Consider the following 22741-nt stretch of genomic DNA (forward strand, 5'->3'; position numbering starts at 1 on the left):
AAAGATTCATTAAAGATTTTAGTAAGCTAGCCTCTCCCTTGTTTGGTCTTTTGGGGAAATATGTTGAGTTTATATGGACTGACAACTATCAAGAGGCTCTGGATGTGTTGAAAGATAAGTTGGTAACTGCCCCAATCTTTAGAGGTCCAAACTGGGCCCTACCTTTCCACATTCACACATATGCCTCGAATAAAGCCATAGGAGTAGCCTTAGGACAAGTCAAAGAAAAACTACCATATGCCATATTTTTGTCAGTGAAAACCTGTCTAAGGCAGAGTTAAACTATACTGTAACTGAGAAATAGCTCCTAGCTATAGTCCATTCCCTAAATAAGTGCAAACACTACATCAACGGATATCAAATATTCGTACACACAAATCATGCTGCAATTAGGTATCTGATGAATAAACCTGATGTAAATGCTTGTATCATTAGATGGTAACTTTTATTTCAGCAATTTGATTTGACCATTGTTGATAAGCCAAGTAAGGAAAATGTTGTTGCTGATTTTCTGTCTAGACTAGATTTGTCTGTAGGTGAAGAAGGGATGGTGGACGACCAGATGCCAGATGAACACCCATTTGCTATTTCAGTACTCTCTCCATGGTTTTCTGATAAAGCAAATTACTTGGTTTCAACGCAGTACCCGCCACACCTATCCTCAAAAGAGAAGAGCAAGATCGTGAGGAAAAGTGCGCCATTCACTTGGATTTGGGGCAACCTATTTAAACTTGGCCGGGATCAGATTTTGAGGCATTGTGTCAGGAAGGAGGAAGTTTTTGACATCCTCCTAACCTGTCATGATGGGCCCTGTGGAGGCCACTTCGTATAAAAAAGAACCGCTTTCAAAATTCTATAGGCGAGCTACTATTGGCCCACTCTTTATCAAGATGTCAGGAGATATATCAGCCAATGTGACCGATGTCAAAGGATGGGGAAACCGACTCCAAGGGATGAAATGCCCCTCTAACCTCAAGTGAATTTTGAGCCATTTGAGAAGTGGGGCATGGAATTTGTGGGTCCTATCAACCCTCCTTCAAGACAAAAGTCTTACATCATTGTGTGCATGGACTACCTAACAATGTGGGCAGAAACAAAGGCAATCAAGGCAACAACAAAAGAAAAAGTGGCTGAGTTTTTGAGGGAAAATATCTTCTACAAGTTTGGCTACCCAAGAGAGTTAGCCACAGATCAAGAAAGTCAGTTTACCTCTAACCTGATTGAAGACCTACTCGCTCATCACTGGATTAAGCACAGAACTTCCACCACTTATCATCCGCAAGCAAATGGATAGGTGGAAGTCACTAACCAAGCTTTGGAAGAGATTTTTACTAAAGTGGTAAGCAACAGCAGAAAAGATTGGGCAGATTGCTTGGTTGAGGCCACCTGGGCCTACAACACTACTTGGAAAACTACAACAGGTTTCACAACTTATGAGCTGGTCTACAGGAAGGAGGCTTTGCTGTCTATTAAATTTGAATATAACACATTAAGGTTGGCAGCTCAACTAGACCTAGATCTCAGCCATGCACAGCAGGAAAGATTACTTTAGCTGAATCGACTATATGAATAGAGAATGCACGCCCTTCTCCACTCAGAGGTGGTCCAACTTCAAAGGAAGATATGGCATGACTAGCACCTTAAAGAAAATAAATTTCAGCCAGGAGATTGGGTGTTGTTATATGATTCAAGGTACAAGGATTTCAAAGGGAAGCTGAGGACAATATGGCGGGGACCATATATAGTGGAGAAATGAAACGACATTGGTTTAGTCCTTATCAAGACTATTGATTAAGAATCCATCCCCATGCTAGTCAATGGGCATCGATTGAAAATCTATAGGAAGCCCCTTTCTAAGCAGGAATTCATTGAAACTCTAGATAAATCAGTGTTGGTAGTGGAGTAGGCCCCTGTCTCCACTCCACCCACACCTTGACAAAAAAAAAAAGAATAAAAGATCCTTGGGTGAAAACCTCTTGGAGGCGCCCAGGGTAGACAATGAGGGTGAAAACCTCCTGGAGGTGCCCCAGCTATCTTAGACTAAAAAAAAACACACACACACAAAAAAAGGGAAAAAAGAAAAAGAAAAATAAACCTAATTTCTGTTGAATCATTGCAGGTTGCAGGAAGGACATTGCAGGATAGGAGGATCACACAAGACAAAGACAGAGGTCAGCACCAGGCTACAAAACATCCCTCGCAATCCATTCCTCCATGACCACTACCCTTTCCTAAGATTTGATCTCATTCGGGCTAAGATTTCACCTTGTACAGGAAGTTATGTGTCTTTTATAGGAAGTTTTGTGTCTTCTACAAGAAGATCCTGTAGAACCTAAAAATGAGCCAAAATTGATCTTAGAAGAGAATCCGAAGGTTTGGAATCTGCCTGTGTGGCCTGTCAACATCCCTGTTTCTACCTATCGCCATATGTCGCCCTTTTTTCATCTCTGTACACCTCTATTGCACTCATTTTTTTTGTTCTTGCACAGTCACACACAGAAATCATGTTTTCTTCATACTGCCAGCAAAAACTTTTTAATGAACCATCAAGCAGCATTTTTTTACTCATCATACCTGTTTCCCTCCATCTGGACTCCTCATCAGCCAAGACCCTCATCAACAATATAGACCTGCTCATTCTAGCTTGCATTCCAGGAGGAGAAGCAGCTACTGGACTTCTTATAGGAATACTGTAGTAGCTGATCCCTTTAAAAGACAGACTTCAGAGACAGGGACAACAAAGTATGGCAGAAGAATCATGCATGGAGCTCTACCTGAACGTATGAACATCAAAAACAGTTGGGGCCAAGCATGCAGTATGCATGCAGCAACTGCAAACGAAGGAATGGGTTCCAAAACCCAAAATATGCATAACACAGCTGCGACCACGCAGGTAAGTGCCTAAACTCATTCTTTAATTGCATAAATTATATTTTAAATCTACATAGCTATGGAATGGTTTAGATTGAGTGGAATCGGTGGCCAGCCAACTGGCCACCCTTGGCTAGTTACATATACTCGTGGAATCCAAACGAGCCCCATTACATTCAAAATTGTTGATTAGATGTGCAGCTAGAACGTGTGGAGTGTCCATTCATGGAGAAATCTTCGGGACTGGTAGTGGTGGCGATGGATAACAGGAGAGAGGAGGTGATGGTGGTTAGAAACATGTAAAAAAATTATGGTTGTGACGTCAGATCAACGGTCCGGTCCGGCCACCTCATCCCCTCACCACGAATCACACCGCAATTAAAAGACGCTCAGTTGAAACATGCACCACCTTCCATTCATTCTGCACTCACGGCATCCTTCATTGGAGTACGCATCCACCACTTCTAGAATAGTTAACCAGTTGTCCTCCATCAGTTTTTCTGCATTTCAAAATCTCCTCGTCATTTTTAAAATCTCTCCTGTAAAGAAGATATATGCAATCGTAGGGGCTAGCCGTGTGTGAAAAAAAATAAAATAAAAACTGAATTTACATAGCTATCTATGTGCTAAAAAGAGACCTGTGTCCTTATACTTTGTCTTGTAAAAAAAAAAAAATCTTTTCATAAACAGACAGTCAAATTCTGGGTGATAGTAGTCATAAAATAGGAGAATTATTGCTACTTGATACTGTAAGAAACATACAAGAAATTCCTTCTTGGGATCAGAAGAAACTGGATTCAACTATTCTCTGTTGCAGTGAATTGACTATTTGTTTTCCTGAGATTTTCCTTTCTGGTTAAAATGAAAAAGGATCACTCACCACCATGCCAGAAGGATTCATAAGGAAAGAGCCCTCAAACTCTAGCAAGTTGCACAAGCACCCTAAGGTGGTGGACCTTTTCACTCAAGCAAATTGGATCTCCTTCTTTGAAAAAATTCAGGATTAAGATGAGGAAATTATTGAAGAGTTTTTAATGTCCCTGAGACCACATTCAAAGACACATGCCACAGTTAGTTTTAGGGGTTTGACCCTAGAACTTACCCCTGAGCTCATCAGTAGAATTACTGGTCTACCATTGGGGCTCCCTTGGAGCAAAGAGGAGAGGTCATTGCGCCAAATTGCTAAGAAAACATTTTTTCTGCCTAAGGAGCATCTTGTAGAAGACAAAAACGGGGTTAGAAGAACCAGCTTGCCTCCTCTCTAGAGTGAAGTAAGTTATCAAATTATGAAGTATATCACATGTGAAGGGAGGTTTAGCATCATCTATGGATATCATTTCAGGTTGTTAAATGAATTAAGGCATGGGGTGGACTTGCCTCCATCTAAGAAACTTAGCATTCCATATTTCCTTCTTCAGTCCTTAATTGAATGTGGTACAAATCTAAATGAAGGGATCCCAGATCAGTTGGCCCATCATGGGTTCATAAAATTGTTAGTGGAGGATGCTTTACACAACTATACTATCCCCATATCTTGGGAAACCTTCAAAAATATGTCTAGGGAGGATAACATTAGAACTTTGGTTGAGAACATCACCCCATCCAGCAGTGAGGAGGGGGAGAAAATTGAGGAAATTGAGAAGAACAATGATGAGGGAGCACAGGATGTTCAAGAAAAGTGAAAAACAAAGGAATCATAGGAAGAACAAAAAGAAATTGGCAAGACTGTTGAGCCTCAAACAGAGGAAGAAACAACAAAAAAAACACTAAGGGAAAAGAGGATGCAGAGTAGAAAGGAAAAGGCCGAGAAAGCCCAAATGAAGGCTACCACAGCCAAAGCAGGCACCCAAAAAGACAAGGGAAAGAAACACCCTGAGATATCAACAATACAGACAGAAACAATGGACACAGAGATTTCTCTAGGAAGTAAAGAAAAAGAACAGTAGGAAGAGAAATCCCCTGAGACGTTGGCAAGGGAGGCAACAGCTATCCACTAAACAAAAGGAAGAGTCTCCTTCCAAAATATCCATCACCTATGAAAGAGGAAGCCCAAAAACCTCTACATGGAAAGAGAAAATTAAGTTGATAGATTCAAAGGCAGTTCTACAGGAAGCTGCAATATCTCTACAGTAAACTCTATCCAAGTTGAAAGAGACTGAGAAATTGGAGGAAAAGGTAGCTAAAAAATCACAATGGGAGAGAAAAACAGTAGAAATACATGAACCTACCTGTCAACCTGACTTGGGCTCATATTACAATCTGTTAGAGGGTGGAAAAATCATCCCACAGAAATTTTCTATATCATTATTTTTCGAATTAGAGAAAGAGAGGATCAGAACACACACATGGCTGAAAATCGCCAAATCTAAAGGAATTGAGGACATAGGCCACATAGAGGATAAGTTAAAAGAATTAAGAGGAGAATTGGCCATGGTAAGACATGTAGAAAGTTGCAAAAGAGCAAAGCTGCAGGAAGAGAATGAGCTGCTGAAAAAATAGTTGTAGCTATAGGAAGTTCACAAGGAAGATAGGCTGCCCATTTTGGGAAGGCAACAATAGCAGGGAAGACCTCCAGCAGACAAGGACACAGTAGAAAGAAGAATAGATACAAGCTAATGTGGAAATGCTAACAAAACTGTTGCAAGAACAGGAATCTCAGGCAGCAAAAGCAATACAGGGTTTGAAACAGAAGTTGCAAGAGAAAGAGGCCCAATTGGCCTGCATGGCCAGTTGGGCAATAGAAGCCTTACAATGTAGGAAACCTACCAAACCTTATGCATTATACCTTAAATACCAATGGTTGAAATTCCAAATTAAAACACTGGCCCAAAGGGTCACTACTCCATTTCAGAATTACAATCAATTCATGTATTTGTGTGACAGCAGCTCAGCTGAAGATAGGGCCAAGATAGAAAAATTTTATTTACACAACTTGGCACTTCCAAACATGAATCTATGGGCCCTAATACTACATTAGGAGATGTGCAACTCGTGGCCATGGCTTCTTGGTTAAGCCATGAGGAAAAGAGGGCAGCAGAAATTCGAAAATTTATGGACAGGGAGCTAAGTGAGCCACTCATGATTAGGGCAGAACCAGAAGATCCCTCAGCTTTAGTATATGCCCATCAGCACCTTGCCAACAACCCTCGGGCTCTTCCAGACTACATTGAAAGCCAAGCTCATGCCATCGCTCACTTTGAGGACATGGAAAGACTGTTGGGTGATAACTGCATCCATGCTTGCACAAGGAGATGGAACACCTTGTCCCACAGTCTGAAAATAAGAGAGTACCACTTCCCAACAAGGATGAGGGAGGCTTTGGTGAGAGTGCCACTTTATAAATAGTTAGTACAAAATCTGAAGGCCAACTGGATCGGCCTCAAGTTCAATCCTCCATTGCTTTTGGGACTACTGGAAGGGGTCAAAGAAGAAGAAGAACACAGGCAATGGGAGGAGGTAGAGAGAAAGGCAGGGTTTCATGACCGAGAAGAGGACATCACCTCGAAAGCCTGGGATGTCAAAGAGGTAGTCAAAGCAATCAAAGATGATGAGTTGTATTAGTTGCTCAGAGGATGAGCAACACATTCAGTAGGGGGGTGATGATGAGCCCCAAAAATGGGTAACTTTATGGGCTCATTTTTCCTATTATTCTTGATTAATCCAACATTCTTCATAGTTTTATGCATTCTTTTGAATATATTTATTTTAATAGATGAATGAGGATAGTCACTTGACCACAAAAGTCTAATATGTGCTTATTACAGATTTTTGGACATCTTTTGGACCAAGGTCAAGCATTTATGAGCAAGTTGACAGCCAAATGCGAAGGAACAGGCTGAGCATTTGTAGGAAGGGTGTCTCCTACACTAAATGACCCCTTCCTCGATTTCTCCACCATCAGCTCAGAGTTCAAAAACCCACCAAAGTTGATTTCAAGGGGCAGCCGAGCAGATTTTGTGAAGTGGTTGATTAACTACAGTTTAGAGCAGCCAAGCCCCTAAAGTTAAGGAGGGCTGTTGGGAGTCCTCGTGGTGCATAAGTAGGAAGGCTTCAAGCCTTAGTAGTTTAGCTATTGAATATTTGTTTTTCGCACTTTAGTGCAGCTCTACCTTTCAGCTCATTTTCGAGCTCTTTCTGTAAACATTTTTGTGACATGATTATTTTTTGAGTAATGGAGATAAATTTCATTTTGCACTAGCTCCGAGCTTTCTTAGGAGGCTGTAGCTCTTGGGGTTGGGCCCAACCCAAGTGCCAATACCTCCTTTGTGTACTTTTATGTGTTTTCCTTGCATTCATAGAATAATTTCTGTTGTTTAGGTTAAGATCTTGCTTTGTTACTTAGGTTGTTTTTGATGATTAAAATAGCTTTTCATGCTTCAAGTTGATTTGAAAGTTTGGTAATAGAAAAGCTCTACAAAAAGGCCATCAAGAAATCCTTGATCTCACCTCTCCCTCCTTGGGACCATGAGTTGAGACCAGGGCATACTTGCTGCCACAAAACACTGTTCTTGCCCTTTTATGCAATTGCTAGTGTTAGATTTTTAGTTGGAAAAGTTGATACCAGTTGTACTTGCATGTTTAGATCTATTCTTGCTTAGTTTCCATAGCTGTCTTTCATGATTTCCTGTCTATACACTTTTGTTCATCATGTTTCTGGTTGTTAGGTCAGATTAGGTCAAAGTAGATAGATCTATGGTTTTTCTAGTCTTTGTTCGATCAATTTTGGAAAATAGTGTACGGAGCACCTTTAATACATTCCTACTTTCCCTTCCTCCATCATCCAACCTGTTCCAGCCCCTAATCCAAGATTCCTACCCTCCACTAACTACAGTTTCCCGATTTGCCCTAATTTCTATATGTTTGTGCAACATTGCTTTCTCCATCCTTGAGAAAATCCAACTATCTTCATCACTCTTGATCTTCATTTACCAGGTCCCACACCACTTAAAAACCTTATGCACCATTCATTTCCACTTTCCTACCATATTTTCTCTATCAATCCTCTAAAATCCTCTTTCGGCTATTCCTGTAGGACTTCCTGTAGAACATCCTATAGAACCCCTGCAAACTTCCTGTAGAAGTTCACATGAACAGTTTTTCGAGATCTGATTGTTGTGAAATTCTCTGGAAGGATGCTAGGGACCCCTTAGGCCCTCTAACTCACCTTCCCAGCCTCCTACAAGCACCTACTCCATTTCATTTCACCAATCAACCTCTGCACAGTCAAAAACAATTAAAGCACATGCATAATAATTATGCAATTTTACTCAAAAATACAAAAAGATGTTTTTTTTTTCAGATTTTACTTCAGGAGTAGCTTAGTCACATGCATTTTACCTTTCCAAGAGTCAATGGCATCCATTTTAGCAGCTTTTATCTCTTTTCTTGCACCAATAGGGTTAGTCGGTAAAACTAGGGTTTGCTAGGGTTTGTGTTTCCTTTCAGCTTTCAGCTTCTTTCTGCAAGTAGATTAGCCTCCTTCAAGTTAGCTTTCATCCATCACAGTTAAAAGCTTCTTCTAAGAGCTCATAGAAGTTGGCTTAAGCTCTTAGTGGACTTGTGCCAGCTGATCAAGTGACAACCTACGGCACGAGCTAGTACTTATGCATATAGCACCATCGCTTCCAAGTTTGTTACAAACTACCGGGTTGAAAAAAGTAAAGAATGGAGTCCCAAGACTTGTAGCATCATTGCTACAATACTGGAGCCCACTAGAATGCTATTATGCTTAGTGATGATCATGCTTCCTCACTCCAACTATCTTCCATTTCCTTCCTTTGAATACCTGAAACAAGCGAACAACAAACATGACAACATGATATATTGCATTTAGCCTACTTAATAGGTAAAGGAACATTAAGTCATAAATATGTAAAACGACACTTCATGTAGGAAATCAATCAATAGTTGCATTAATATAAATCAGAAAGAGATTACAATTGGTGCCCTGACGTTGCTGGTCTCCTCTGGCATATCCAGGTTCCAACACTTTTGCTAGCACTTCATGGATAGCCCCAACAAATGGAAGTTTAAGGCCTCATTCTCTTTAGTCTCAAACCAAACCAAATTCACACTATTCTCCCTCAAACACACAATAGAAATCTATAAGCTATATATGACTTGCTGGTTATTCACACTTGCTACAAAACTCCAACTAGCTTTTGCTTGGGAAATAGATAGGCTTATATAGCATGGATGGATAGGAGATAGTTCCTCTCATCATGGGAGAAGGTCTTATCTATTGAGGTTATTCCATCCTAATAGGGTAAAGGATCCAAAACTAATTTCCTCGGCTCTATTTAGCCCAACCATCTAACAAACTTCTGTTACGAAGCTTCTAGACATGGAAGCTTCAGCTCCTTATTTAGAAAACCTTCCAAAAGAGGATCGACATGACTGGAAAAGGGATCAGTCAATCCGATCAATGTGAGGGTTTAGTTTTAACCTCTGTAAATTGGCGTGAGGAGAAAACTAGTTAGTAGCATCAGTCTTGTAAACTGGGATAGAAGGAAGATTCTTGGGAAATGATTCAAAGGGAAATTATTCTGCTAATGAAGAGGGACATATTGGGAGTTTCTTCATGATGGTAAAGCATGTCGTGTACACTGTAGAGGTCCTCTGGGATCGTAGATGGGGAGTACAGGGACAGTGACAAAATGTTATGTAACACTTGGCCATAAACAAAATTCTTTCTTTGATTTCTTCTTCGTTATCACTGTCTTCATTGGATGAGGAGCTATCTTCTTTAGAGAAAAAAGCTTTTCTTAAACCATTTCTTCTTTCCTTTCTTGTTGAACTTCGTAAGGCCTTTCTTTCCTTTCATAATAGCCTCATTTTTGTGATGACACTTGGCTACAAAATGCCCAACCTTACCAAAATAAAAACATATCAATGGAATTTTAACTTTGAATTTTCCCGTAGTTGTTCTCATCTTTCTTGTGAAGTAGGCAAATTATTTATTTGAAAATTCTTCTTTATCTTCTTCCTTTTCTTCATCTTTACAACTACAAGTTTTGGCTTTTTGAGTCTCCTTATCCTTACCGGTCTTCTTTAATGTGGAAAATGTTGTTTCTAAGTGAGATGTGCCACCCTCTTCTTCAATTCTCATTTCATATGCCGCAATAATTCCATGCAATTCATCTATGATGAGATTGGTCAGATTGGTCTATCTTGTCTGCAAGATGGAATAAGTCGATCTTGCAGACAAGATAGACCTTCCTAGAATCTAAAGAAGACCTAATGACAAGCAAACCAACCAGACACTATCTTTCTCTAAATATGCTTTGATAAACAATAGCAAACAAGTGTTTTTAGGGCCTACCTTAGGTCCAACGCAAGCTTGTGGATGCCCTCGCTCCTTTGATCAAAATGAGCTCCTTTTCGCGAATCTGCAAAAACAAACAAGGCAAACAAATTAAATAGCACCTAAAAAGCCAATTGCATAAAACATATTTAACATGAAATTCAAGGAGTCCATGAAAAAAATAACATAAGATACTTGTTGAGAAAAATGAGTTTGATTGTATTAATTCAAAAGAAGAAGAACTTTACAACCTTTGCCTTAATGTTGTACAAGCTCCTCCTAGGGTCCAGCAAGAAGTCTCCTCTACTTTGGCAAGTTTCACTCACTCCCTAATGAAGCCAAAAAGATGTGTGATCTCTCCTCTTAAGCTCAACTAGGAAGTCTTGATTTCACTAGCATTTACCCTAAAAAATGTTCAGCTTCTAACCTCTCCAGCAACCAACCCAATGCCTGTATTTATAGTGCAACGGAGGGAGGCTACTAGGTCTTCCTTCAAAGGGATAAAGCCCTCCTTCAAAGGGATAGCTCCTCTCATCAAGGGATTAGCTCCTTCTCTTTTGGGATGCATGAACCACCTTAGAGCGAACAATCCACGTCAAAATTCCTTCTAGAACCCTCTAGAATTAACCCAAAGTGAGTTTTTTAAGATAAAACTTGCGCCTTTTGACTTTCACAGGGGTCCGCACCTACACTGTTAGGGACAGAGTGGGCAGGTCCGCAGTTTTTGTACACAGAATGTGCGGGACCGCAGGTGACCATGAGAGAAAGTGCGGAACCAGAGTTACATTGATTTTTAATGTCTTTCTCTCATTTCCAAAGCTTGATTTGAAGAGCTGAGGTCTGAGACTTGCTTAGGAGGACAGTACAAGTAATGATAGACCCATATTGACTGCAAATAATCATGGTGACGATATTTTTATGTAACATGTATGTTTAGATTAGTCTCATAGCTTCATTAATAAATTGCCTTTAGATGTATTTTCATTGCAAATAGTGTAGATTGGATTGGTTGTTTATTAGTTTGCTTCCAGTTGTGCCTTACTTCAGTAGCGGGTTAGCAGGGATAAAAGGAGTACCACAAGGGTGTCAGTAGGTGTCTTGGCCTCATTTCCTCTGTTTGGGATCATGATTTGAGGAAGGGAACCTTATGCAGCCCCAGATTTCTGTTTCTTACATGAGCTTTAGAGTTTACTGTATTTAAGTTAGCATTTGATCAGTTTTGCAAAGTAGGATTTCATTACCATCTCTTCTATCTTCATTCTTGCAGTAGATCTCATCCATGATTTCATTCCTTTTAGTAACTTTCCTCATGCATAATGTAGGCATTTAGTTCATTAATTCTACTTCTCTAACTTATGAGAATGCTTCTTTTTTACATAGATTTTTGGAAATTATACATGTTTTATGAAGAGCAGGTGCTTCAGGAGTAGACAAAGACTTCATAGCCAACAACCACCTTCCACTTCATCCACCATAGCCATTCCTTGTTTTCACCATTGCCTTCACTAGCTTTCATCATTTTACATAGAGATTCTTCAGAGCACATTGAATGAATCTGTTAACCCCCAGGTTGTTCCCTTTGACTCCCAAGGGAATACGGCCGGGGTAACCACTAACCAATATTTGGATTGCAGTTTCTAGCCAAACTGTAATCAGAGAGGGCTCTCTCTTTAAGGTTTGTCTCTGTTTTGTGAAAATTTTAGGCTAGTTATGAGTTCAGGGTTTTTTTTTATGTTTTGGTTGAAGGATGTCTTCTGTGGCTAAGGTGGAAATCTTCAGATAGTTCTAGTTCATTGGGCAATGGAGTCTGTGGCTACAGGTTGTCTAAGGTATTAAGTTGAGTTGTTGAAACTGCAGGGCCATTCAAATACTTCATGAAACAAAATTTAAATTGTGATGATGAATTGTGATTAACCAGTGAAAAGCGATTAAGGATTTTCCACTAAGCTGAGGGTGTAGGAAAGAGATATGTTGCAAAGGAGCAAAGTTGAATTCCTGAAACAACAATCCCTGTGAAATTTATAGTTTGGAGGTGCAGTAGTTAAGAATTACACCTTACGACTATAACTGAAGAAAAACATTTATAACAACATAGATTGAGCTCAGGGTATTCTGTGAATAAATCTTGGAACTATTCTTTTTCTTTGCCATCAACTATGAAACACTGGAACATGAATGAGCTATGAAAAGATAACTAAACACATAATGAAGAGTTTTTAAGGAGAACTTATTGTGCCATGAAGTACGCAGGAATCCTGTAACATTCAGCAAAACCCCACAATGACTCAGATAACGCAGAGCTTTGGAAATTCCATCACTTTTGTATTAATACTCTGGAAATTTACAGCATAAGAAACTCTAGAAGAGAAATCAACAACAACCCCTGCAAACTTATGCGAGGGGGGTATATATACAAACGGTCATACAAAATATCTGAGGCGTTGAGTCATCTGAGAAATAAATATGTTCACCAACTTGTACAGAATAACAGATAAGAAGTTATTACAGCTTTGAATACAACATAAATGCTCTTCAATTCTGTCAGAAGATTTTTTTTTTTTTTTTTTTGACCTTTGGAGGCCACTGAGTCGGTTGAATTTTCTATTATAAATGCTGGATGATGTGTCTTTGTGGCTCTGTCCTCCTGTATATTTTCGGCCCTGTCACCTATGAATGTCAGTGCTGCTTTAGTGGCCGAATAGTTTTGCTGAGTTGGCTCAGCCCATTCTTCTCCATGCATGCTGATTTTATCAAAATTTTCCTGTGCATGATAATTTATATAAAAAAGAAAAACTTGAATACAGGCTCTGGTTTACAGAATTGTTTGTATCATTTTGGTCCAGAATTCTTATGTGGGCAATTGATGTCTCAGGATTGCCTCTAGAGTCTCATCTGCCTCTGTGTATTTGTAGAAATTTGGAGGCACTTCAAACAAATGCTGGATCTCATTCATAATGAAAAATAAATTCTCAACCCTGTTGTAGAGACTCTGCCCTGATGCTGGCCCTGATTCTTCTGAAGTGCTGGGTCTTTCTGTAATCTGATTTGTAGCAAATGTGTTGACCCTTTTGGCATAATGTTCATGAGAAAGTAGTCTTCCTGCGCTGTTCAGTAAGCTAGGAAGACCTCTATTTTGCAATGCCACAAATTTGTCCGTGAACTTATTAACCTCTGTCTGCATGTCCTGGCTTCTTCTTTCCAGTGTTTGCACCAGGTTTCTTAGTGTGAGGACCCTCTTTATCAGCTGGATGGTTTCAGTTCTACTGGAGATTCCCATTTCTGCCAGCTGAGCACTTGTTCTGTTATTAAGCACATTAATCATTCTATTGGAAACCTCAGGCATATTGCCTAGAGATGCCCTGGATCTCTGGATTTCCCTGTGTGCTTTTCCTATGAGATCTATTTGCTCATGAATGGTCTTAATGTATTGCCATTGATCAGTGATTGATTGGCCAATGTTGGCCCATAAAACTGTCTTAAGCTCAGCTGTCACTTTGTCAAGTGTGAGCTCCTTCTCCAGCTCCTTTATCTTATCCTTAAGGGCCTTTATTTCCCTTCCTTTTTCTGCTACAGTCTGCTTGGATTTATCATATCTTTCATTGAGCTTGGCTAGACTCTCCCTGGCCTCATTTAGCTCTGCCATTTGGTCTTCCAGGGCTTGGATTTCATTCTTGAGCTTCTGCATATCCAGGCTTGGAGCCTGCTCTGTTGTTGGTGCAGTTGCTGATGTAGATGGTGCTGTCTGTTCAATAGGAGGAGCCGTAGTCTGAGGAGGTTCCTCCAGGTTAATTATTTCTGGAGGAGGCTGAGATGTCTGTCCTCCTTCTTTTTGTTGTAATTCTGCCTGCAGTGCAGCTTGTGCAGCCTTTGATTCTCCCAATTTCTCTTGTGTTTGGATCAACTGTTTGTATAGGGACACTAGCATAGTTGATGCATCTTGGTCATGTCTCAGCTGGGCAACTTCTTCAGTTTGTGGGTGAATGGTTGCTGGGACTTTTACCATTTTCCTTAGTGCTTCCATATCTGCATCTCTTAACTTCAATAATGCTTGTACAGCCTTGATGTCCTTGGGATCATGCCCAAGTTCTATGATTATCTCCTCTAAGGCTTTGATTCTGTTGTCCTTTGCTTGAGAGGATGCTCTCTCCAACTCAAGTTGGGAAGCTGTATTATTTAGGCTATTTTCTAGCCTGTAGTTCTCCAATGTTTATCTGCCAAGGAGGCATACACCATCTCACCCATTTGCTTATGTAATTCGATTTTATCCATTGGGTGGATGTCCTTGGCAAGGACCTCAAGGTTGGTCCTTATGTAATCTGCAGCTGATTGCGGCTGCAACACGGCTGGCATAAAGTGGCTCATGATCATCTTGCCCTCCTGGACATCATACGCATACATTAGTCTCTGCTGGTTAGTGGGAGCCATTTTCAACAAATGGTTATATAGTTGTACTCTTATGGGCTCATTCCTCTTCTTTATATCAATGAACTGCTGCTTGATGCCCACCTCAGCTCCTCTTTGCTGGCTTGAGGAGCTGACTTCTCCTCCCACTGTCCTCTCTTGTTCCTGCTGGAAGGAACTTGCAGATGCCTCCATGCTAGGTGGGCCCATGCCCAAATATTTCCCTATTGGCATTTCTTCCTCAGAAAGGGGATTCATTCTGTGTCTTTTCTCCCCATGAGTTGTTGATGTTGTGAGGGAAGTTTCTCTGTCCCTCTTTCTACTTATGTCTTCTTTTTGTGGGGTTTGGAGGACTGAGGCCTCCACTGTTGTCTCCTGCCTAGGAGGCAGAGTGTCCTGAGCTTGTTGCCCGGTGAATTTTGGGGCCTGTGATGTCTGCTCTTGTTGCACTGGCTGTTCTTTTTCTTGCTGCCCCCCTTGTTGCTGTTGTACCTGTTGTTGTTGCTGCACTTCCTACTGTTGTACCTGTTCATGAGGTGGCTGCTCTGGCTCCATCTCTTTCTCTTTACCTTTGCCAGAGGTTTGATCAGTAGCTTTGGCTACTTGCTGATGTGCTGTGGAGGATAAGGCAGCTGCTCCCACTTGAGTGCCTGTAAGAGCAAATACCTGTGCACAAAGCTCTAATTCAGCCATCTTTTGGAGATTTTTAACTGCTCTTTGATTTAATTCTTCTTGTGTGACAACTTCCTCTATGGTGCCTCTCCTCCACTTTATTTGATTTGCATATTTTTCTATATGAGGCAACCTTACGTGGTCATAACTGGCCAGCCTATACTTGACCCTTCTTAAAGTTATGAAGTGATTGGGGTCATAAGGTTTCCAAACGAAACTAGTCTGTAGGCCAAGGGATTCTAGCATTCTGTCTGCTTCTTGCCAACCTTCCTCCCTTTTTTTGTAAATGAAGTGGCCTAATTGGTTTCTTACTTTGAGCTGTGCTTTCTTGCCTTTGCCTGAAAAATGTAGCACATCAGCATTCCCAAACTGCCTGAAGTATTCAAGGGCAAACAATCTCATGGGCACATATCTGGGCAATCTGTATGGGGGCAACTCACACCCATATATTCTAATGACTGTGTGGTGTTGGTAATAGTACCAGTCCCCAATGTTATATGCCTTGGACAGCTGAAGAATCCTCTGCATTTCATCAGTTAGTCTTGGAGGAGGTGAGCTCATAAGCAAAGACATCGCTGGGTGGATGAAGAGGTCTATAAACTCACAATAAGTGTATGGAGAACAAGATCTGCAATGGATAGCAGAGGACCAATAGACTACTGACCTTGGATTGCCTTGTGCATCCACTCTCTTCATAGCAAAGTGAAATTTCTCATGTTGATAATACAAAATTAAGTGGTAGATGTAAGAGGTGTATCTGAACACCCTTTCTCTTGCCAAGTTCATTAATTGCTCATGTATTTTGTTAGATATGTAGGTGGCATAGTCATAGCAGATTGGAGACTTGCCAGGGGAAAACATGAGCATCATTACTAGCACAGTTTCATCAACAAATTCAATTGAATTATAACCCAGAATGGGACTGATCATGTCTACAAGGTCCCTGCCCAATTGGTTGAGGTAAACATGAGAAATGGGAGGGTACTTCACAGTGTCAGAGTCAATGTACAATTGATTTAGTTTGGTGACCTGAGCATCTGTCAATTTAGCTCCTTGCTTTATCAGATCAGCCAGTGATAAAGGGACTAATTTCTTCTCAATTTTGAAGTGCAACATCTCTCTGATGGCTTCAGGGGTGACATAGAAAACAACTGAGCCTGAAGGGTCAATCACAGCCCTCTGAGTGGCGTCGTAGCATTCAGCACATAGGTGGATTAGGTCAGGAAACTGGTTGACCTGAGGGAGCTTGAAGAGAGGGAGGAAAGAATCCCAAATGCCCAATACATCTGTTCTAGTCTCATGTTTAATCTTCAATTCGTTTAACAAGTGGATGTGGTACTTGTTGTACATTAGCATTTCTTCTGATATCTGATAATCCAGGTCTGCTAATGGTTTCCATTCCAATTCTCTCTGAGGGGAATTTAATGGAGCAATGTTCAAGGCTACAGGAGCTACTGGTGCATCCATGGTTACTTTAGGCTTCTGTTTGTATGCACTGGTGTTACTATGCAGAGCAACACAGAGGAGTATTTTTGCAATATAGAGGTGAATTGCAAGGAAGAGAGGGTAAGTTGTAACAACAGCAATTGGAATACTGCACAGAGGACTACTAGAGCAAATGCTCGGCCTTAAAACTATCTTCAGGGTGAATTGGTGCGGCTTGGGTTCTTGGTTCACGAATGCGCGAACTAATTGTATGTTTTGTGAGAATTTGGCTAAACAAGGCTCTGCAGGTAAAATTCGACTTTACAATTGCAAATGGAGGCTAGCCACAGGGGATTTGTCCGTAAATTATAAGCTTGCCCACTCTTTTAACTTTGTTTCAGACAATTATTGACACAACTGAGCGCAGGGGAGGTAAATTTGATAAATACCTGGTGAATTGCTTGGCAAAGTTTGCAAATGCAGGTGGGATGGAAGCGCCGACGGTCTCCTGGTTGATTTCAACTGGTCGGCGATGGATTTGGACGTAAATTGCATGCAGGGGGAGTAACAGTCTCTTTTGCAAAAGTAATGAAAAACATGAATTTTGGTCAAAATATAGACTTTTGGGTTATTTGGCGCCTTTTTCGGATGACGTCAGCATGACATCATCAGGTGGGGTCAAGGTCGGATGACGTCAGCATGACATCATCGAGTAACATGGTGGCTTGACAATGGTCCACGGGGATGATGAGGTGGCGGGCAGGTCAGAGCAGTGGCGGACGGGGGCGCTGACGCGGCGGTGATGTAGCAGTGATGCGGTAATGACGTTGGCTAGGCGGGTTGACAGAAACCGGAAACGGTAAGCAGTTTAATATCGCACCACTCTCTATACGGAAGCGGAATTGTCAGAGGGTGCTCTGATACGATTTGGGGGTGATGCGTGGCAAAGGCCTGACGTCACCCTCTAACAAATTTCGGAAGGTAACTTTCGGACGTCGGGCCCGTTCCGAAATGCATGAGAGTCGTCGGATGAAAAGGGCCAGATCCGACGGTCGACGGATCGTTAATGTGCCAGGTCAATACGGAAGGGGGCGGGAATAAAATAATATTTTTCTTTGGAGGATGCGCCCGGTGGGGACTTTAGGACTTTCAGCGATTTGTATGGTTTTAAATGTATTTTTTAATGCAAATGCGCTTTTGCGCCAAACTTTGGTTAAAGCCGAAATGTGGGTTTTTCATGTATTTTTGCAAATGAGCGGGTTATGAAGGGGTTAATGGTTTAGATAACTTCTGAAGGGGAAAGAGGGGTTGGGTTTGGGTTCTTAAACTGACCGGATGTCAATTTAATCCCTGACAGTAAACATATGGCTATAATGCCAAGGGGAGGGGATATTTATAAAATGCTTGGGGTTTATACACCATAGTGTTTATAATAATAGGGAAAGGGTAACATAGGGGATTTAGATAATAAGAAGTTAGGGGTTAATATGAATGGAAGAGGTGAATGAGGGGTGATATCACGAAGTTTATGTGAAAACAACTTAGCTTAGGGAGTAGATCAAAATGAAAGGATTTTAGACAAGAAATGTGGCTTTTAAAGGAATAAGAACCAACCTAAAACCTTAAATTCTTTCACGAACACAACTGATGAAGGGATGTTAGTAATGAATGAGAAAGGGGAGAAAAGGGAGTTAGTCATGCTCCTTTGCTTTGCTGCAACATGATGGAGAAGAGGAGCTTCTCTATGCACTGTTGTTCCTTTATGTTAGACCAGCAAGATTCAGTTGAAATGAGTGACATTTCTGCAACCCCATCTACCTACCCATCTACTTGCCTAGCATTTTTTGTTTCTTCATAGAGGGTGCACTTAGACTTGCAGACCCTTATGTGCCTTTTCTTTTCTTTTGGCTTTTTCTTTTGACTTTCTATCTACGGCTACCCTTATTGCTTCAAGGTCCCAGATTAAGCAGTTGGGAACCTTACTTTCTCTACCTAGCTACTGGTCTGCCAAGATTACATAGTTTGGATAGACTTCTTTCTCTATTCTACAACAAAAAATTGAAACATGGCATGATCCAGATAAGGCTATTGGACAATCCATCCAAAATTGAGTCAACATCAAGCTTTTGTCCACACCTTGTCTTCTTATGGAAATATGGGATCTTTGAATCACCAAAGCAGAGCATATTTGGAACTTTTATTTGCCAATCATGAAATATGAAACCTATTGGTATAGGTAGCTAACAGAATCCAACCATCCTCTATCCTTGCTATTGACTTTTGAGGGATCCTAGACCTTTCATCACTTCATTCCACCCATCTACCACCTTCCCTAAGCCTTCCATCACCTCCAACACCTTCCATTTTTCTCTCGGCTCTATCTTGAAGGTTTACAGAGAATCCTGTAGGTTTCTAGTAAATCTTATAGGTTTCCTGAAATGGCCTGTTTTGAGGCTGAATTGTTGGAAAACCTCTAGGAAGTCACCAAAGGTATCCCAAGGGTCTCCCACACCATCCAACCATCTCCTAACCCTTCCAGCCATCCTCCAACATCCTTAATTCACCTGCCACATCACCAAAAGAAACTAGTTTGCATAATTGATTTTGCATGAAAAGACAAAAAGACAAAAATAGATTTATTTCAGTCCCTTTACTTGCACATTAGTGAATTTTTATGCTTCTTACTTCCATGCTTAGATAGTAGCATTTGGTTCATGTTAACTTAACATTATTGCACAACATAGTTTCTTGGCAGCCAATTAGGAAATGATGTGATTTAGCATTGAATTTCAGTCTTTTTCGTTGTTGCAGTAGAGTAGCTCTCCTTTAGAGTAGATTTCCCTTTCTTCCATCAAGAAATCAAGCTTCTTCTGACTCCATAGCAGTCTGACTTGAAAACCCAAGTAGTCTCTCACTAGTTGAACCATGACAAAAGATAGAACCATCACTTTTACTTGTGTATACAGCACTGTCACCTCCAAGTTTGTACGAACCCTGGGTTGATAAAGTAAAGTTGGTAGCCCAAGATTTGTAGCATTCTTGTTGCAATACTGGTGCTCATCACTTTTTGGCACTATTTCCAGGGAGGTGTCTGAGTAATATGTGATTACTACTTTCTTTCTTCTATTATTGTCTCTAATATTTTTCCATTAGTTTATTTCTGCAAAAGTAATTTAGTTGATTTCTTTTTCATTCTACATTTTCTGCTTTCCTTTCCATTTTGCAAGCAAGATTTCAATTCAGCAAGTAGTTTTTTCATTCAATAGTTTTCATTTAATCAGCAATTTCAATTCTGCAAAGTACTTTCCAAGATTGAAAAAAAACACAGAACCAAACCAAAAACATTTCCTTTCATGCTTCGTAGGAATAGAGATAACTTAGGGAAATTTTTGCCAAATACCCCCACTGCATCAAATAACCAAACTTCCCTCTTCTTCGGTGGCTGTGAATTGGAGGAACCCTTAGGTGAGAAACTTGACATATTTGAATAACCTACAAGGTGAGAAGAAGAAGAAGAACCCATTCCTACTAAACCAATGGCTGAAAACAAAAATGACAAAGGGAATAGAGAGAGAGTTGAGGGTGCCTTCCCCATCAGGGAAACCAATGAGGACACTAAGATGAAAGATATAAGCCCCTCTGCCCTACCTTATTCCCATGGCTTGACCACAGAAGATCCCGACACTTTCCTATTTGAGTTTGTTTTATGCCAAACCTATGACAATGTAGATGATGAGCAGAAGTTAAAACTATTTCCATCTACCCTCAAGGATGCAACATTGCATTGGTTCATGGGTTTACTTGGGGATAGCATCACAACTTGGGCTCAGATGCAGCAAGACTTTAACAACAAGTATCGATACTACTGTCAGTCAAAGGGTACTAAGGAGGAAATTTTTAGGATGACCATAGGCAATGATGAATCGCTAGAGGATTATGAAACATGATTCCAACTTAGTTACAAAAGGATCAGGTGCACACTTGACCCTGAGTCACTAAAGCTGGTCCTACATAGGGGAGAAAGGGAAGATATTATGGATACCCTACACTGTTATTAGGAGGAGATACCTACTAATTACCCTATGAGGATATCATTATTATCTTTAGAAACCATTCTAGAGCAGCTAAGAAAAAGGGTAGGGGTAGTCAACCTATGGTCATTACATCCTCTTCCAACTCATCCTTCAAGGGTGAAATTGGAAACATGCTGGAAGATTTTAAGAGTGAGATGTTGCAAACCCTTGCCTTACAAATGGACACTATGCACATTAAGAGAAAGCGAGAGAAAGCAAAGAGAGCCTTGCCCATTTTCTATCCTAGATGCACCAGGAGGCATCCTAGGAATGAATGTCCATTGAATTCTATTGAAATTTTCTCAGTCTATGAAGAAAAACACTCCACAGACAAGTGCCCTTCTTTGCCTGGACTCAAAGTTGTATATCAAGGAGCTGAACGGGTCACTGAGCAGCTCTGCTACATAAAACAAAAGAGACCTCATGGGCCTAGACCATACTAGCAGGGCTTGCAAGGGTCATCCCATGCATATTACAACCCCAACCAGATGACATCCATACCTTATTTGGGACCCCCTCCTCATCCTTCCTGGTCTACACCTCCTCCTTGGTCCTTTGCATCTCAGTATCACTCCCAGCCAGCCAACCCGTCAATTCAACCATATGCTCTACCACAACCTTAGTGGAATGCACTACCTTAGGGGTGGAGGCCCCAATACAACAATGCTCTAGCTTTATTTCCTCCTCCACCTACCCAACCACAACTGTTACACTCTGCACCACCCAAGCAACCCTAGATGCCTTCCTAGATGTGGTGAAATAAAATTATAAGTGTGGACACAAATGAATTCCTCTAGCTCGATAATGGGTCTATCTACAACCAATACATTCTATGGAAGATTTCCTTAGGTTAGAACCAATTAATAGGGCCTACCTCTTAGTATGATTATCCTGCTTGATGATGTCCTTGTTGCTCACTCCAACTATTTCTCACTTCCTTATTCAAGCAACTGAAACAAGTAAACAACAACAAACAAAAAACATGGTAATAGACAAATTGTAATTCAACCTACTTAAAAAGTCAAGAAACATTAAGCCATGAATATGTAAGATGACAAATCATGTAGGAAATTAATCGATAGTTTCATATATTAATATCAAAGAAAGATTACAACCATTTCTCTTGACGTTGTAGTCCTCCTTTGACAAGACCAGGTTCCCACACACTTTTTCTAGCATTCCATGATGGCCTAAATCAACAATAGCTTTAAGTCTCTTCCCTTTAGGCTTCACTCCAAACAAAATCACACTTCTCCATCACACAACTAGATAGATACAACTAATAATAGCTTGTTATTTACTCCAAAACAAAATAGCATTAGCACACCAATATCAACACAAGCTTGTGCTTGGGAAGAAGGGATGTTTATATAGGATGAATGGATGGGAAATGGATCCTATTCTCATGGGAGAAGGGATTATCACTTGACGTAGTTCCATCATTATAGCGGAAAGGAACCCAAACTGACATTCTCAACCCCATCCGACCAAACCATTTACCAGACTTCCGTTACGAAGCTTCTAGAGCTGGAAGCTTCAGCTCCTAATTTAAAAAACTTTCCATAACAGGACTTACGTGACTGGAACACAACTTAGTCACTCCAGTCAGTGCAAGGGATAGTTCTAATATCTACACATTGATGCGGGGGAGACAAAGGTCATTAGCGCTGCTCTTGTAAAATAGGCAAAATAGAAGTTTCAAGGGAAATGGTGCAAAAGGGGATTGATCTACTCATGAAGAGGGACATAATGGGAGTTTCTTCATGAAGGCAAAGCATGTGGGGTTCACTGCAGAGGTCCTCCAGGATCAAGGAACTAGGAGTACAGGGAAAATGACAAAATTTTGTGTAATGCCCCCTAAAGCGTGAAGGTAGAGTTGGAGTGATGGATGAAATGCTTTATAAATCAGTGCGGGGAATCAGCTTGGCATCAGAAAACCTGCAAGTAAGTACAGATACATATACATAAACTGAGATCGCTGTCAAATGATACATGA

The sequence above is a fragment of the Pinus tabuliformis genome, chromosome Q (genome assembly GCF_031772625.1).
Source record: "Pinus tabuliformis cultivar Carrire ecotype Pingquan chromosome Q, CPIR1, whole genome shotgun sequence".
NCBI classification, from domain to species: Eukaryota; Viridiplantae; Streptophyta; class Pinopsida; order Pinales; family Pinaceae; genus Pinus; species Pinus tabuliformis.